This window comes from Sus scrofa, chromosome 13, assembly GCF_000003025.6.
Source record: "Sus scrofa isolate TJ Tabasco breed Duroc chromosome 13, Sscrofa11.1, whole genome shotgun sequence".
NCBI classification, from domain to species: Eukaryota; Metazoa; Chordata; class Mammalia; order Artiodactyla; family Suidae; genus Sus; species Sus scrofa.
The window spans coordinates 24202314-24219347 of NC_010455.5; the positions used below are offsets into that span (position 1 = coordinate 24202314).

A 17034-nucleotide genomic window follows, 5' to 3' on the forward strand; every position below is an offset into this window, starting at 1 on the left:
TTCAAAGTCCATGAGTCAGTATCTGTTCTGCAAAGAAGTTCAGTCTGTCCTTTTTTTCAGATTCCACATGTCAGTGATAGCATTTGATGTTGGTGTCTCATTGTCTGAATGACTTCACTTAGCATGATAGTTTCTAGGTCCACCCATGTTGCTGAAAGTGCCAGTATTTTGTAACTTTTAATGGCTGAGTAATATTCCATTGTGTATATGTACCACATCTTCTGGATCCACTCCTCTGTCGATGGACATTTAGGTTGTTTCCATGTCTTGGCTATTGCACATAGTGCGCAATGAACATTGGAGTACATGTATCTTTGCAAGTCATGGTTTTCTCTGGATAGATGCCCAGGAATGGGATTGCTGGATCAAATGGTAGTTCTATGTTTAGTTTTCTGAGGAATCTCATACTGTTTTCCACAGCGGTTGTACCAATTTACAATCCCACCAACAGTGTAATAGGGTTCCTTTTTCTCCACACCCTCTCTAGCACTTATTGTTTGTAGACTTTTGGATGATGGCCATTCTGGCTGGTGTAAGGTGGTTCCTCATAGTAATTTTGATTTGCATTTCTCTAATAATGAGTGATGTTGAACATCTTTTCATGTGTTTTTTGGTCATCCATATGTCTTCTTTGGAGAATTGTCTGTTTAGATCTTCTGCCCATTTTTTGATGGGATTATTTGTTTTTTTTTTGGTACTGAGTGGTAGGATGTGTTTATGAATTTTGGAGATTAATCCCTTATCAGTTGATTCCTTTGCAAGGATTTTCTCCCATTCTGTGGGTTGTAATTTTGTTTTATTTAGGGTTTCCTTTGCTGCGCAGAAACTTTGAAGTTTGATTAGGTCCCATTTGTTTATTTTTGTTTTTCTTGTCATTACTCTAGGAGGTGGATCTGAGAAGATATTGCTGTTGTTTATGTCAGAGAATGTTTGGCCTATGTTTTCCTCTAAGAGTTTTATAGTGTCTCGTCTTATATCTAGGTCTTTAATCCATTTTGAGTTTCTTTTTGTGTATGGTGTTAGGGAGTGTTCTAATTTCATTCTTTTCCACGTGGCTGTCCAGTTTTCCCAGCACCATTTGTTGAACAGGCTATCTTTTCTCCATTGTATATTCTTGCCTTCTTTGTCATAGATGAGTTGGCTGTAGGTGCGTGGGTTTAATCCTGGGCTTTCTATCCTGTTCCACTGATCTCTATGTCTGTCTTTGTGCCAGTACCATACAGTTTTGATGACTGTTGCTTTGTAGTATAGTCTGAAGTCCGGGAGCCTGATTCTTCCAGCTCCATTTCTTTTTCAAGATGTCTTTGGCTATTCTGGGTCTTTTGTGCTTCCAAACAAACTTTAAAATATTTTGTTCAGGTTCTGTGAAAAATGTCCTTGGTAATTTGATAGGGATTGCATTGAATCTGTAGATCGCTTTAGGTAGTAGAGTCATTTTGATAATATTAACTCTTCCAATCCACGAGCATGGTGTATCTTTCCATCTCTTTGTGTCCTCTTTGATTTCTTTCATCCGTGTCTTCTAGTTTTCAGAGTACAGGTCTTTTGTCTCTTTAGGTAGGTTTACTCCTAGGTATTTGATTCTTTTGGATGCGATGGTAAATGGGATTGCTTCCCTAATTTCTCTTTCTGATCTTTCATTGTTAGTGTATAGAAATGCTTCTATTTCTGTGTATTGATTTTGTATCCTGTGACTTTGCCAAATGCATTGATGAGTTCTAACAGTTTTCTGGTAGAGTCTTTAGGATTCTCTAGTATAGTATCATCTCATTTGCAAATAGTGATTGTTTTACTTCTTCCTTTCCAATTTGGATTCCTTTTATTTCTTTTTCTTCTCTGACTGCTGTGGCCAGGATTTCCAGAACTATGCTGAAGAGTGGTGGTGAGAGCAGACATCCTTGTCTTGTTCCTGATCTCAGTGGGAATTCTTTCAGCTTTTCACCATTGAGAATGACATTAGCTGTGGGTTTTTCATATATGGCCTTTCTTATATTGAGGTAGGTTCTCTCTATGCCCACTTTCTGAAGGGTTTTTATCAGAAATGGGTGTTGGATTTTGTCAAAGGCTTTTTCCACGTCTATTGAGAGGATCATATGGTTTTTATTCTTCATTTTGTTAATGTGGTGTATCACACTGATGGATTTGTGGATATTGAAGAATCCTTTCATCCCTGGGATAAATCCCACTTGATCATGATGTACAATCCTTTTAATGTATTGTTAGATGCGGTTTGCTAGTATTTTGTTGAGGATTTTGCATCAATGTTCATCAGTGAAATTGGCCTGTAGTTTTCTTTTTTTGTGGTATCTTTATCTGGTTTTGGTATCAGGGTGATGGTGGCCTCATGGAATGAGTTTGGGAGCATCCCTTCTCTGTGATTTTTTGGAATATTTTCTGAAGGATAGGTGTTAGCTCTTCTCTAAATGTTTGATAGAATTCTCCTGTGAAGCCATCTGGTCCTGGACTTTTGTTTGTTGGAAATTTTTTAATCACAGTTTCAATTTCAGTTCTTGTGATTGGTCCATTCATCTTTTTCTATTTCATCTTGGTTTAGTCTTGGAAGATTGTACCTTTCTAAGAATTTGTCCATTTCTTCTAGGTTTTCTGTTTTATTGGAGTATAGTTGCACATAGTAGTCTCTTATGATCCTTTGTATTTCTGTGGTGTCTGTTGTTACTTCTCCTTTTTCATTTCTAATTTTAGTGATTTGAGTCCTCTCTCGTTTTTGCTTGATAAGCCTGGCTAAGGGTTTATCAATTTTGTTGATCTTTTCAATGAACCAGCTTTTCGTTTCATTGATCATTTCTATGGTTTTCTTTTTATTTCATTGATTTCTGCTCTGATCTTTATGATTTATTTCTTTCTGATAACTTTAGGTCTTGTCTGTTCTTCCCTCTCTAGGGCTTTTTCTTGTTTCCTGAGGTGGGCTTGTATTGCTATAAACTTTCCTCTTAGAATGGCTTTTGCTGTATCCCATAGGTTTTGGAGTGTCGTATCTTTGTTGTCATTTGCTTCTAGGTATTTTTAAATTTTCTCTTTGATTTATTCAATGATCTATTGGTTGTTCAGTAGCATGTTGTCTAGTTTCCACGTGTTTGTGTTTTTTGCAGTTTTTTTCTTGTTGTTTATTTCCAGTCGTATAGTGTTGTGATCGGAAAAGACACTTGATATGATTCCAATTTTCTTAAAGTTCCCAAGATTGGATTTGTATTTCAGGATGTGATCAGTCTTAGAGAATGTTCCACGTGCACTTGAGAAGAATGTGTATTCTGTTGCTTTTGGATGGAATGTCCTATAAATATCTATGAAGTCCATCTGGTCTAATGCTTCATTCAGGGCCTGTGTTTCCTTATTGATTTTCTGTCTGGATGATCTGTCCATTGCTGTAAGTGGGGTGTTAAAGTCCCCCACTATGATTGTGTTATTGTTGATTTGTCCTTTTAAGGTTGTTAGCAGTTGCCTTATATACTGTGGTGAACCTGTGATGGGTGTGTAGATATTTAAAATTGCTATATCTTCTTCTTGGAGTGATCCTTTGATCATTAGGTACTGATCTTCTTTGTCCCTTAAAATATTCTTCATTTTAAAGTCTATTTTGTCTGAGTATTGCTCCTCCAGCTTTCTTTTGATTCCCCTTTGCATGGAATATTTTCTTCCATCATCTCACTTTCAATTTGTATGTGTCCCTAGAAGTGAAGTGGGTCTCTTGAAGACAGCATATATATGGGTCTTATTTTTGTATCCACTCAGTCAGTCTATGTCTTTTGGTTGGTGTGTTTAGTCCATTAACATTTAAGGTATGTATGTATGTTCTTATTGCCATTTTATTAATTGCTTTGAATTTGTTTTTGTTGGTCTTCTTTCTTCCCTTCTTCTCTTGTTCTCTCCTCTTGTGGTTTGATGACTATCTTTGGTGTTGTATTTGAGTTGATTTTTCTTATTTGTGTGTGTATCAATTGTAGATTTTTGGATTGCAATTTCTGAAGTTTTGATATAAGAGTCTATATATATATACAAGATTGTTTTAAGTTGTTGGTCTCTTATCTGCAGGTGCATCTCCAGTGTCCTGCATTTTACCCTCCTCTTCTCATGATTTCTGATTTTGGTATATAATTATGCATGGATGATTTCATATATTTATATATATATACCTTTACTGGTGAGCCTTGTCATTTGAGGTATTTTTGTTTCTGGTTGTGGTCTTTTCTGTCTGGAGAAGTTGCTTTAGTATTTGTTGTAAAGCTGGTTTAGTGTTGCTGAATTCTCTTAGCTTTTGCTTATCTGTGAAGGTTTTGATTTCTCCTTCAAATCTGAATGAGAGCCTTGCTGGGTAAAGTACTCTTGGTTGGAGGTTTTTTCCTTTCATCCTGTTAAGTATATCATGCCACTCCCTTCTGGCCTTCAGAGTTTCTGCTGAAAAATCTGCTGATAACCTTATCGGGGTTCCCTTGTATGTTATTTGTTTCTTTTCCCTAGCTGCTTTCAATATTTTTTCTTTGTATATAATTTTTTTCCACCTTTTTTAGAGCCCAAGTCAGAAAAGGAAAACAATATTCACTCTGGCTCAAAACATGAACTCATCCTATGCCCCTTCCTCTCCTCACTTTCCACATCACCCACCAGTTACCAAGCCCATCACCTCCACTTCCTAGAGCTTGACAGAACCCCTGCACTTCTCCACTCTCATACCATTGTAACAGTTGCCTGCATGCCTCCTCTGTACATGGTCCCCACACAATACAGTCTCCACACACAGGAATGGGACTTATCTTTTTATGAAACTTCTCTCCTACTTAGGCTGTTTCATGAGTCTCCATTATTCTTAAAATTCTAACCTGTACGTATGGCCCTCCTCCTGTCCAAGCATTTTATGTTCCATTTTTACTGCGCAAAGAGTTCAAGAAACAGGGACAATATCCCCCTCTAGTTATGTTTTATAATAAGAACCAAGAGTCTCTCTTAATGTTACAAGAAAGAACTTCCATTAATGCCTACTGTACAAGGGCTTGTCTTACACTAAACCCCTGAAATTTAGGTACTCCAATCACTCCTGCTTTACAGATGGAGATGCATGAAGAAGTCAAATAATGTCACCTAGACCAGCTCACTAATGATGATGGCATCAGGGTCAAACCAGCCAGCCTGACTTTGGAGGAAAACTGCCTTCCCTGCTGTGTCCTGAATTGACCACCTTCAATGTTTGGGCCACAAGCATATATTGGACCAACACATTAACCAATTTATCTCTTGAAGCAACCCTGAGAAGTAGGGAAGTTGGGGAATATTATCCTTATTTTGCAGAAAGGCAAAGTGAAATTGTAGATAATCTCTAAATATTAACCATGATGATGACAATAATGACATTTCACCGTGTGACTAACACAGGGTGCAGAGAGGGCTCGCCTTGCCAGGGGCAGAGTCTCTGTGGATGGTGTATGCAATAGCCAAGGTCACACAGGTACTCACCCAGGAGAGAAGCCTGGCCAGATTCCGGGGGACTGTTGAGGGGCAGAAGATGGGGGCAGAGAGGACTCAGAGCCCACAGTTCTTACTCTCAGAGGCGACCTGGAGGGACAGGAGGGAGTGAAATAAAAGGGGCTGACTAGCAATAATGATGGTGCAAAGTACAACACTCATAAGCCCTAGCACCTCCCGAATGGTCCTCCCCTGTCAGGTAGTAGTTTTCACACCTGGCTTGAATTGTTTTACCTCTTGTTTACAACCAGTGCTAGAAATCTGGGGACTCACCACCCACACCTCCAGCTGTGGTAACCAACATCTTTCCTCTTCCGTGGGGAAATTCTGCACTTAGTGATTCTTTTAATGTTTGGTCTCAGGACCCTTTATATTCCTACAAGTTACTGAGGACCCCAAAAAGAGATTGTTGGTATAGGATATGTCCATGGATACTTACCATATTAGAAATGAACAGCAAGACATAAAAATACATATGACTTCGTTTTCAACTAATGGTGATAATAAAATCATTACATGTTAACATAAATCATGAAGCACTCTATTTTCCAAAATAAGAACTAGTTTCCTAAGAAGATGGGCCCTTTTATATACATGATGGTGCCAGGATGCAGAACTTGGCTGTATAGGTCATGATTTTGCAGGAATTTGACTGAAAGCATTTCATAGCCATATTTTCTCAGCATTTAGATTATATTTAGATACATTTTAATGGATTTCTTTGGATGCTTAATGCAGTATCTACACTTCCAGTTAATGAAGTGTCAACTCAGCAGTTCCTGCAGACTAACAGAGCTACCTTCCAAAATGTGCTTTGGCCTGTTTAATGAATAACGTGACCTTCTGGATGGGAACTGAAAGCTTCTGGAGCAGGGAAATTATTCACCTGAGTTTGGTGGATGGTTGTCAGTGCTGGGCCTGAGCTGCTGCATCCGTCAGTAGTGAGGCCAAAAGTCAGAGCACCTAAGACAGACATGTGAGGGCAAACACAGAGAAGAAGGAGAAAGCAAGGGAGTCCATTAAATAAGAAGTGATTTTCAGGTTTCAGAGAGCTCATGAACATACCAACTGACAACATCGAGGTAGGGGTGGCCTTTGGAATATGCTTTAAAGAAGCCTCTTCTGATTCTGATTCTGCTAGCCTGGATTTCTTCCTTAAGCCATCCAGCCTCCACGATCCTGGATGAAGTCTGGCATCAAGGCAGTTATGTCATGGAGCTATTCTCTGCAGACTTCTGACTGACTGGGGTGCTTGTGTCCTGTGCTTCCTGGCACTGTTCCTCCCCTTGGAGTTCCCTGAGCATACACAATTTTCCTCACTCATCTTTTAAAAAAACTATTTTATGATTTTTATTTGTAATTGTAGTAAAATCCACATCCATAAAATTTACCATCTTAACCATTTCTAAGTGTCCAGTTCAGTGGCATTAGGTATATCCACATTGTTGTGCAACCATCATCACCACCATCCATCTCCAGAGCTCTTTCCATCTTGCAAATCTGAGACTCTACCCATCAGGCAATAACTCCCCATTTCCCCCTCCCCTCCAGCCCCTGGCAACTCCCATTATATTTTCCATCCTTATGAATCTGATTTCTCTAGGTACTTCATATAAGTGGAATAATTCATTATTTGTCCTTTTGTGATTGGCTTATTTCACTTGGCCTATGTCCTCGAGGTTCATCCTTGTGTCAGAATTTCCTTCCTCTTTAAGACTGAATACTATTCCATTGTATGGATATACCACACTTTGTCCACTCATCTATCAGTGGACAGTTAGGTTGTTCTATGCTTTTTTTTTTTTTTTTTTGTGGCCTCACTATGGCATATGGAGCTCCCAGGCTAGGGATCAGATCCAAAGCATAGATCCAAGCCACAGCTGTGAACTAAGCCATGGCTGTGAACTAAGCAATGGCTGTGGCAATGCAGGATCCTTAATCCACTGTGCTGGGCCAGGGATTGAACCTGAGTGCCAATGCTCCCAAGTCACTGCCGATCCCATTGCACCATGGCAGGAGCTCTGCTGATATGTTTTGACTATTGTGAATAATGTTGCTATGAACATAGGTGTACAAATATCTCTTCAAGGTTCTGATTTCAATTTTTTATATATGCAGAAGTAGAATTGTTTGATAATATAGTAATTCCATTTTTGATTTTTTTAGAAGCCATTGTATTGTCTTTCACAGCAATGCATCATTTTACATTCTCCCCAGAAGTGCACAAGAGTTCTAATTTCTCCACATCCTTGCTAACACTTATTATTTTGTTTTTTTTGATAGTAGCCATCCTAATGGGTTCTTACTCATCTTTGTATCCTCTAAAATAGGACATGATAAAGGGCCTGGTCTAAGGGATGACTACAATGGGTAGCTTTTAAATTTAATGACCTTTCGGGAGTTCCCATTGTGGCTTAGTGGAAAAGAATCCGACTAGGAACCATGGGGTTGTGGGTTTGATCCCTGGCCTTGCTGAGTGGGCTAAGGATCCGGCATTGCTATGAGCTGTGGTGTAGGTCGCAGATGCAGCTCGGATCTGGCATTGCTGTGGCTCTGGTATAGGCTATAGCTCCAATTAGACCCCTAGCCTGGGAATCTCCATATGCCATGGGTATGGCCCCAAAAAGCAAAAATAAATAAATAAATTTAATGACATTTTGTTTCAATAATTTTTTTTTCTGGTCTTTTAGGACTGTACCTGCGGCATACGGGGGTTCCCAGGCTACAGGTTGATTTGGAGCTACAGCCGCCGGCCACAGCCACAGCAACACGGGATCTGAGCCGCATCTGTGACCTACACTACAGCTCACAGCAACACTAGATCCTTAATCCACTGGGAAAGGCCAGGGATCGAACCTGTGTCATCATGGATCCCAGTCAGATTCCTTTCTGCTGAACCATGACAGGAATTCCCCTCAATAACATGTTGAACCAAGTCTCCCTCTAACCTCACCAATGCTGTCTATGTACTGCACAGTGGTAACATTTATCAGGGATGAGAGGCCTTTGTACCTGAAGATAGTACCTCCCAATACATCCTGTTCACACATGCGAAGATTTGACACTGTAAAATGTCGATCTTTGCTGACATGATCTATAAAATCATGTTGGAACTTGATACCACAATATAAAATTAATCTAAAAAATAAGCTCTGAGAATAGACACATAAATTCTGAGAAGGAAAAATGGCGGGGCACCGGGAGATTATATTTTGCAGCTACTTAAAACACATTAACACAATGCGCACCTGCTTTTGCTGGAGTCGGAGGGCTGCGCTATTTTGGTGTGATGCAGAGATTTCTGTTCAACTCCCCTTCCTCACTGTGGCTCAAGGTTTACTATCCCAAATACAAATCAGAGTGCTGCTGTCAGGAATCTCGTTCTGCAGCTTATTCTCCACTCTTGGCTCTTAGCTCTGGTTCTGGCTCGGAATTTGTTACCCTTCCTTTAGGAAGGAGGGTTCCTGGGAGATTTTTCTCTACTTCCTGCAAGTACAACAATCCAAAAAGTAAATTTCCTTTAAGATCTAGGTGTCTGGAGCAGCTGGGGGTGATCAGCAAAGCATCTATTATGTCATTGTGCTAAAAATAGATTCATTTGCAGAACTCAATATTTTGAACTTTATAACTATTTTGCCTTAGTAGAATCAAGGTAGACAGACCAAATGGCTGGACAGTAGCAGTGCCCCCACCAGACCTCAAGCCCCTGGTGCCCCGAGAACCCCCCTTTTCAGATGCTAAGATGTTGAGTGGACTTTGTCCAGTGGTCTGTGACTTGGTAATCAGTGTTCTGTGATATGGGAGGTCAACTAGGTCTTTAGATCCACAGGGAAATAAGGAAAGACCTCATCCTTATCCCAAAGACTGGCCCGTCTCTCTGCCTTTTTATTACTGGGCTAATCAGCTCTTCTAATTTTTTACTTTATTTTGTTTATTTATTTATTGGCTGCACCCACAACATGCAGAAGTTCCTGGGCCAGGGAACGAACCCACACCACAGCACTGACTTGAGCCACAGCAGTGGCAACACTGGATCTTCAACCTGCTAGGCCACCATGGAACTCCTGATTATATATATTTTAAAGAAAGGTTCTGTCTAGGCTTCTAGACAAGCCAGAATTCTTGTATTGTGCTTTCTGAAAGCTGTTTTTTCCTGCCCCCTCCCCCGCGCCGCTTTCTCGAGGTATAATTTACATATAACACCGTGTTAGTTTAAGATGTAGTGTGTTGTGAAATCCAAGTATTTTTAATGCTGGGAATGAGGATCAGGAACAACCAGACAGACTCCAGCTGTCACCCACACCCTCATTTCTCCACCTGTCGACAGCAGGGCACTCAGGCATATAGGAAAATCCCAAGACCCGTTCTTCCCCAGACCCAGCTAAGACTCAGCTGAACCTAGGCTGGGAATCAGGACACCTAGATTCTGGTCCAGCTCATCCTGCAAATATCACTTTTTAACATTTGAGGAAATCTATTGGTCTGCCTGGGTCCTAGAGCACCTGAATCTTAGAGATTACTTCCTCATACAGCGACTAAAGGGATAGTGCAACCATTAAATGGCTACTTTAGAAATGTTATTCAAATGGAAAATAGCAGCTGCAGTGGTATCAAAATCTCACTGAACACCTAAGATACCCAGAGCTTGATGTTAGTTCAATGGCAGCTGTATAATCAGCCTAGGTGGAGAGGCTGGGTCCACAAATAAAACCTAAATAACCGTGTGAGGAAGTATGTGACAACATGTGTCTTTCTGAAAGTATGACCCACAGAAGAGGCCCCTCCAAATATTTCATAAAAGTTCTGTGTTTAAATCACTTTGGAAAATTCTCTCTCTTGTATCCACTCCCTTGGGAATTTACAACAGATATTAAACATTTTTGTAGCTCCCACTCCGGTTACTTGTGTAAGCCAGGATTTCCCACATTGACTTGACCACAGAGCTTCTTTTCAGTAACACCTGCTGACATCAATAGGAACACAATTTGGGAAAGCTGACTTTGACCTTTCCACTTGGGAGGACTGTCACACAAGAAGCACTCAGTGGCAACAGGAGCAAGCAGGGAATGGCCACACAAAGGAGAAGAAAAGGAGCTGGAGCAGAGCAGTCTGGTAGCTAAGTTTAGAGAGGAAGAAGCCTTCTGTAAAGGCTTGGGCACCAGGCTAAGGGGCTAGACTTATGGGAGGAAGCTCTGTACCTTGTTCCTTGATGAGCTCCCTTCTGAGAGAACTGTGAGAAGCTCATGGGTTGCCCACGGCCTTTGAGAACACACCAGAGTCCCTTTGCTGCCTCCATTTCCCAGGCAGAAGACCATCAAGTTAGATCTGTTACTGCCAGCACTTGCTTGGATAAGCTGTACTCAGATGTCAGCCTGCATTAGAGGAACCCTCAGAGCTGGCTGTGACACAGATTGCTGGGCTCTTCTCAGTATTTCTGGTTCAGCTGGCCTCAGAAGGGGCCTGTGAATCTGCCTTTACAGCAAGTATAAGGTGATGCCAAAAGTGCTGGTCTGGAGCCCATCCTTAAGCATTCATTCAGGAATACTTTTATCCCTGACTCTCTGCCCACCAACAGTTTCTGCCCTGGTGGCCTAAATAGGACATATATAACAGGAATATTTTAAAGGGACTTTGACAGACAGATGGCTGCAGCAAGCTCCCTTACTCATAGGTCTCTATTTTCTCACAGAATCAAGAAGTGGCTTGGTGCTTGGGCCAGATCAGGGCTTGCAAACGCAGATCCTAGAGGTGTCCAGGTAGCCAATGAAGTCAACTGAAGCAAGCCAGAGAGCCCAAGCTGAGACTCAGTTCATGCCAACTGGTGCCATGCTAGGGGGTGGAAGGGGTGGGGCTCATGGTACTCAAGTAGGTCTCATTGTCACCTTTCCATAGGTGAAGAAATAGGCTCACTGAGGATAGATCATGGGTTCAAAGTAACTCAGCTAGAAAGTGGAAGAGCCCAGATTCCAATTTAAAGGGTAATTCCAAAGTCTAAATTCTGCCTCTTATACAGCATCATCTCTGAGTGTGTCTTACCTCCAGGTCATGGCACAGGCACTTATAAAGGGTTTGTGGGCTGGGGAGGAATGAGGAAGTGTCTCCAAATCCTTCAGATTTGGAAATGTTCTATTTGCTATTTTTTCCTGTTGCTATTCTGGGGTAGAGCCACAGGCACAGGGCAGACTCAGATGAAGGCTGCCTGGGTTTGCTAAATGCTCTTGGTGGCTAAGCTCTACCAGGTTTAATCTTCCTGCTTCCCTGGTACCAGCTTTTCACCCTGGTTCCAACCCTTAATTGGAAACAGAAATTCAGCCTCTTCTCAGAGTCACAGGATGACAATAAACCAAGACAAATTAGACTGAGGCTTGCATGATTTTGAGCTTCTGCTAATGAGCTGAAAATCTGTAGCCAATTTAAAGAGATGGTCCCTGTCATGGTCTGTAGCACACAGCCGGTTTTTACATTTGGGGCAGCATCAAGCTCCCAGTTGTCTATTTCAGATTCTTCATCAGTCCTTTTTACAAGTTGGCTAGAAATAGTAAGCACCACACCAAATGCCTCCTAGGTCACATCATGCAGAATATAATGAGACATTACAGACTGCAGCCTCACAAATTCAGCCCACTTATAATTTAGGTTGATAATATGGCACGACAGATTAAATTTGTTCATAAACCTCCAGACTCATTTTAGACCATGTTTTGCCCCCAAATTTGTTATTCTTTTGACATATTAGAGCTATGGAGTGAGTGGAATTTTATTTCATGTCTCTTTGAGGCAATGTCCCCAAATTGGCCAGAGGTGAGGGATGAGGAAGAGAAGGCAGGGACATAGATGTAGAATCAATAGAAGTATTAGAATTAATAAGTGAATTTTTAGAATTAGTAAGTGGATTTTTATTTATTTGTTTATTTTTAATTAATTTATTTTTTCTTTTTAGGGCTGCATGTATGGCATATGCAAGTTCCCAGGCCAGGGGTCGAATTGTAGCTACATCTGAGGGCTACACCACAGCCATGGCAACACCTGATCCGAGCTGCATCTGTGATCTACACTGCAGCTTGTGGCAACACTGGATCCTTTAATCCACTGAACGAGGTCAGGGATCGAACCTGCATCCTTATGGACTCAGGTTCTTAGATCACTGAACCACAATGGGAACTCTAGTGAATTTTAAGTCCTTCAGCTATAACGGCAACATATAAATATCACCTGTATTTCTTTAAACAAACACTATAGAAAATAAAATTTAAATTTTGTTTTAAAAATACAATTGCATAAAATGTACCAAATATTTAGGAATAAATATAATGAAAGATGTTTAAGCCCTTCACAGTGAAAAGTAAAAATCACAACAGGAAACTTTAAAGACTACTTCTATCAATAGAAGGAATCTATAAACCCTCAATAGTGTGAAAATGTCAGTTCTCCACAAATTGATATGTAGATTCAATGCATCAGGGTTGAATCTCCGAAGGATGTTTCTTGGGGGAAATCGACAAGCAGATTTTAGCAAAAGCCTAAGAAGAGCCAAGCCAATATGGAAGAACAAAATTGGAGGCTATTGAGACTTAATTTAGAATTACATTAATGAATGCAAGTTTGGGCATATGGATCAACGAAACAGAATGTAGAATCTGAAAAGAGATTTAGATGAATGCATTGCCTATTGTCACAAAGGTAACACTGCCGTGTAGTTGGAGGAGGAGAGTCTTTTTGATAAATGGTATTAGACCCTCTACATCACATGGTTCACAAAACCCAATTCCAGATAGATTACTGATTTAAATGTGAATATTAAGCCATTAAAGCTTTTAGGAGAAGCATAGGGAAATATCTTCATGACTTTAACATAGGCAAAGATTTCTTTGATGGGACACAAAAATGCATGAATACTTAAGTTAGAATTCATTAAAATTAAGAACTTTTAGAAAAAGGCCCTTCTCTAATCTCCCCTCTTCATTAGAAAAAAAAAACCCCACAATTTAAAAACTTTTATTCATCAAAATCCCATTAAGGAAGTAAAAAATACCCACAGAGCAGGAAAAATATTTGCCTTCTGTATACTAATAACATAAAGAACTTCCACAAATCAATTAAAAAGGCAACTCAATAGAAAAGTGGACACTTAACATAGAAGGATATAAACTATATGAAATATGGTTGACATCAGGGAAATGCAAATTAATCATGAGGGAAATGCAAATTAAAACCACAAGAAGAATACAAACTCTGACCCAGTAATTCCACAACCAGGAATATATATCCCACTTATTCATTATTTTACTTCCTTAAATTCAAATACCCTTAAATTTATTCACCTAGCCCTGGAGTGAATACTGAACTCATAGCCCCTGCTTGAGTGTCCTAAGACTGCAGAGTCCAGGAATTGACACTGGGACCCAAACAGCAAACCTGACATTGTAGGCAGCAGGGGAAGAGCCTCATTTGGGGCCATCTTCAGGGAGAACTAGCCACTTTGCTGTGTGACCCTAGGTAAGGCACTTCACCTCTCTGAATATCATTCTCCTTGTCTACAAAATGGTGTAAACACAGTGACTTCCTCGGAGGGTTTTTGTGCAATTAAGTAAGTCTATAAGTATATGCCTGACAGAGTTGAATCTCTATTCAACAAAAGCAATACTTTCCCATTTGGTCTCTCCCTTCCCTCACACAATCTCTCATTGGTTTTGAGAATTTCCCTCCAGAACCTTGAGACACGTGGCATGGGAAGACAGGCCCTTATCCCCAGGGGAACTCTCTTCTGCCTCCAGGAAACACGGGGGAAGCAGGCAGCCCACTCTACACCTTCAGCCCTGTCTGGTGAAGACTTTGTGAATTTTAAAAGTGAGGAAGAAATGTCATAAATGTGTATGTACTTCAAAAAGCTCTAAGGCAGTGCTCTTCAAACCTTAAAGTTCCCTCAGACTGCTTGGGAACTTGTAAAATGCAGGTGTGATTCAGTTGGTCTAGGGTGGGGCCTTAGAATCTGCATTTTTACCAGGTGGTAGTCATGGATTACACTCCAAATGATTCCTTCTATATCAAAGCACACACACACAAGATTCCATGCTGGCAGCTGCCTGTGTCCTCATGAGCCAGCCCCTTCCCATTACACACTCTTGTGCACGCCTCCAGAAGGAAGGCACTGAGGATGGGCTCTTCTCTCTCCAAGCTTGGTCCAGCCACCCTTGGCACTGGTCCCCACTGGTTTTCCACTTCCCTGGGCTGTGGGCACCAAGGAGGGAGAGAGCCAATCACCCCGAAGAACAGCCCTACAGCGGCCTCTGCAAAACTTCCACCGAGGAGCACTAGACCTGAGCCCTGCTCAGCAAGGTGGCCCTTCCATCTCTGTCCTGGGCACAGACTGGAGGAGTTGGCCCTCCAGGGAGCAGTGCTTTGCTTTGCAATTTTGTAGAGTCCCCTTAATGCCTTGACTTTTTAGCTTTTCAAGCTCTATTACTTACTGACTCTGCAACTTCGGGCTGTCATACCACTTTTCTGCACCTAAGGATCTTCATATGTAAAAACAGGAAGAAAACTACACACCTGTGTTCACAGGAACACTTTTTTTGCAATATCCAGTAGGTCACCCCAGCGTCCATTGGTGGATGAATGAATAAACAAAATATGATACACACACGCACACAGATACACACACACAGATAATTGACTCTTGAACAACATGTATTTGAACTGCTCAGGTCCATGAATACATGGATTTTTATCAATAATGAATATTAGAGTTCTACATGATCTGTGGTTGGTTGCATCTGTGGAGGTATACTGGTGGAGATAGAGGAACCTCTCCCAAAGCCAACAACTGTAAGTTACATGTGCATTTTCTCACCTTCTCCTCATTCCTACTGACAGCCTTGTGCCCAGAACTTCTTTAAAGAACTAGGAAAGAAAAAAAAAAAAAAACCACAAACACAATCATTTGGGGGGTGCCTGTATATCTTCTTTCAAATTCTGAGCTGGACATGAGATCCCCAGTGTGCACCAGCCCCACTCCTAAATGGGAAAATGGACTACTGACCATTAGACCCACAGCCAAAGACTTTAGGTGACATAAATCAGTTACCAAGGACTAAAACTGTCGCAATCTGCAGCCACTTATACACCCATTACTCTTGCCAAGATGACTAGCAAGTTGACCTGTGAGTAGCTTAGGGGCTGAAAGGCAGCCCAATACCTAAGTGATATACTTAGGAGAAGCTCCGAAATGACCGACCAACTGCAACTCACAGAAGCAGGTAATCGACTCTCAGGTGACTTTGGCTGGAGTGAAATGCTAAGACAAAAGGAGCATGTGCTTTGAAACCAAGCCTACCTGGGCTTACTACATTGAATTTTGCAACTCACTGGCTGTGTGAAGATGGACAAGTTACTTAACCTTGCTGAGCTGAGTTTCCTTTCATGTAAACTGGAGATAACACGTGCCTCTATGTTTGTTTGTAAATTGCTTAGCCGATTTCTCAAGACAGGGAAAATGCTGAGTAAACCTGACACAAGGTGGGTCCTGGAGGTCCTGGAGCTACTGCTGATGCTGTGCAGCATGAGAGTGGCAAGAAGCCTTCTGAGGAATGTGATTCAGAAGTAGGGAAAGAAGAAGGAAGAAACATCTCATCTTTTCTAGAAATTTGCTTCCTTGGCCAGTCCTCCTCGATAGGCGGGGGCCTGGCATCCTCCAGGGCCTTGAAATCCTCCTTGGCCTGCCCTTTCTGCACTGCTTAGCAGCCACCATTACATTTTAAACACTCCTATTGATTTTTCCTTCCCTTTACCAGCAAAATCCTCCAGGCTCTGTTGACAGAGAAAAGTACATGCTCTGCTTCTTTCAAGCTCTCTTGAGTGCAGGGCACTTCATCAGCTCTTTATGCCTGGGTTTGTGGAGAAAGTCGAGGATGCTGCAAGATCTCTGCAGTCATCTGTCCATTCCTGGCCAGTGCGGGCACTCAGAATTGTGTGAGGCAGGAATAGTGGAGGTGGCTTGGGGTCAGGACTTGGGGATGTGTATATGCTTTTTTATATATTTTTTTCATAGCAAAGCAAGGGAGTCAGATGAAATGTGAGAGCTTTGGCTCACTTGTCTTTCCCCTACAGACAGGCCTTGTGATCCCACACTCACTACCCTAGGCAGGTGGCTGCTGTCAGCTCCTGCTGACACAACACCCAGGACACTAGATGCCAACTTCTTACCTTCAATGCTTGTGACTTAACTAAAGCCCAGACATGTAATAGGTGGCAGCATGGCACAGGACTGACTCTTGTGGTCTGGCCTGATGCCTCCCCCTGCATGTTTGCTAGATAATGCTTGGATGATAGCCACTGGGAGTGATGGACAGAAGATCCCCAGTGCCCTCACAGCCCCAGAGTTTTCCAGAGAAACATAATTAATATATATACAGAGATTTATTATAAGGAATTGGCTCCTGCCATGATGGCCAGTGACAAGGACCAAGATCTAGAGGATGAGTCATCAAACTGGAGATACAGAATCATTCCAGGATGAGTCTGAAGGCCTGAGCACCAGGAGAAGCATCCAAGGGCTGACAG

At 41.5% G+C, this 17034-nt stretch overlaps 1 long non-coding RNA gene across 1 annotated transcript; it reads right to left on the bottom strand.

Annotated features, from left to right (window-relative positions):
• Nucleotides 4475-8958, bottom strand: LOC110256426. Its single transcript, XR_002337909.1, has 3 exons — nucleotides 8724-8958; nucleotides 6362-6438; nucleotides 4475-5565 (listed from the first exon to the last, which is right to left on the bottom strand). It is a non-coding gene; the product is annotated as an uncharacterized LOC110256426 (long non-coding RNA).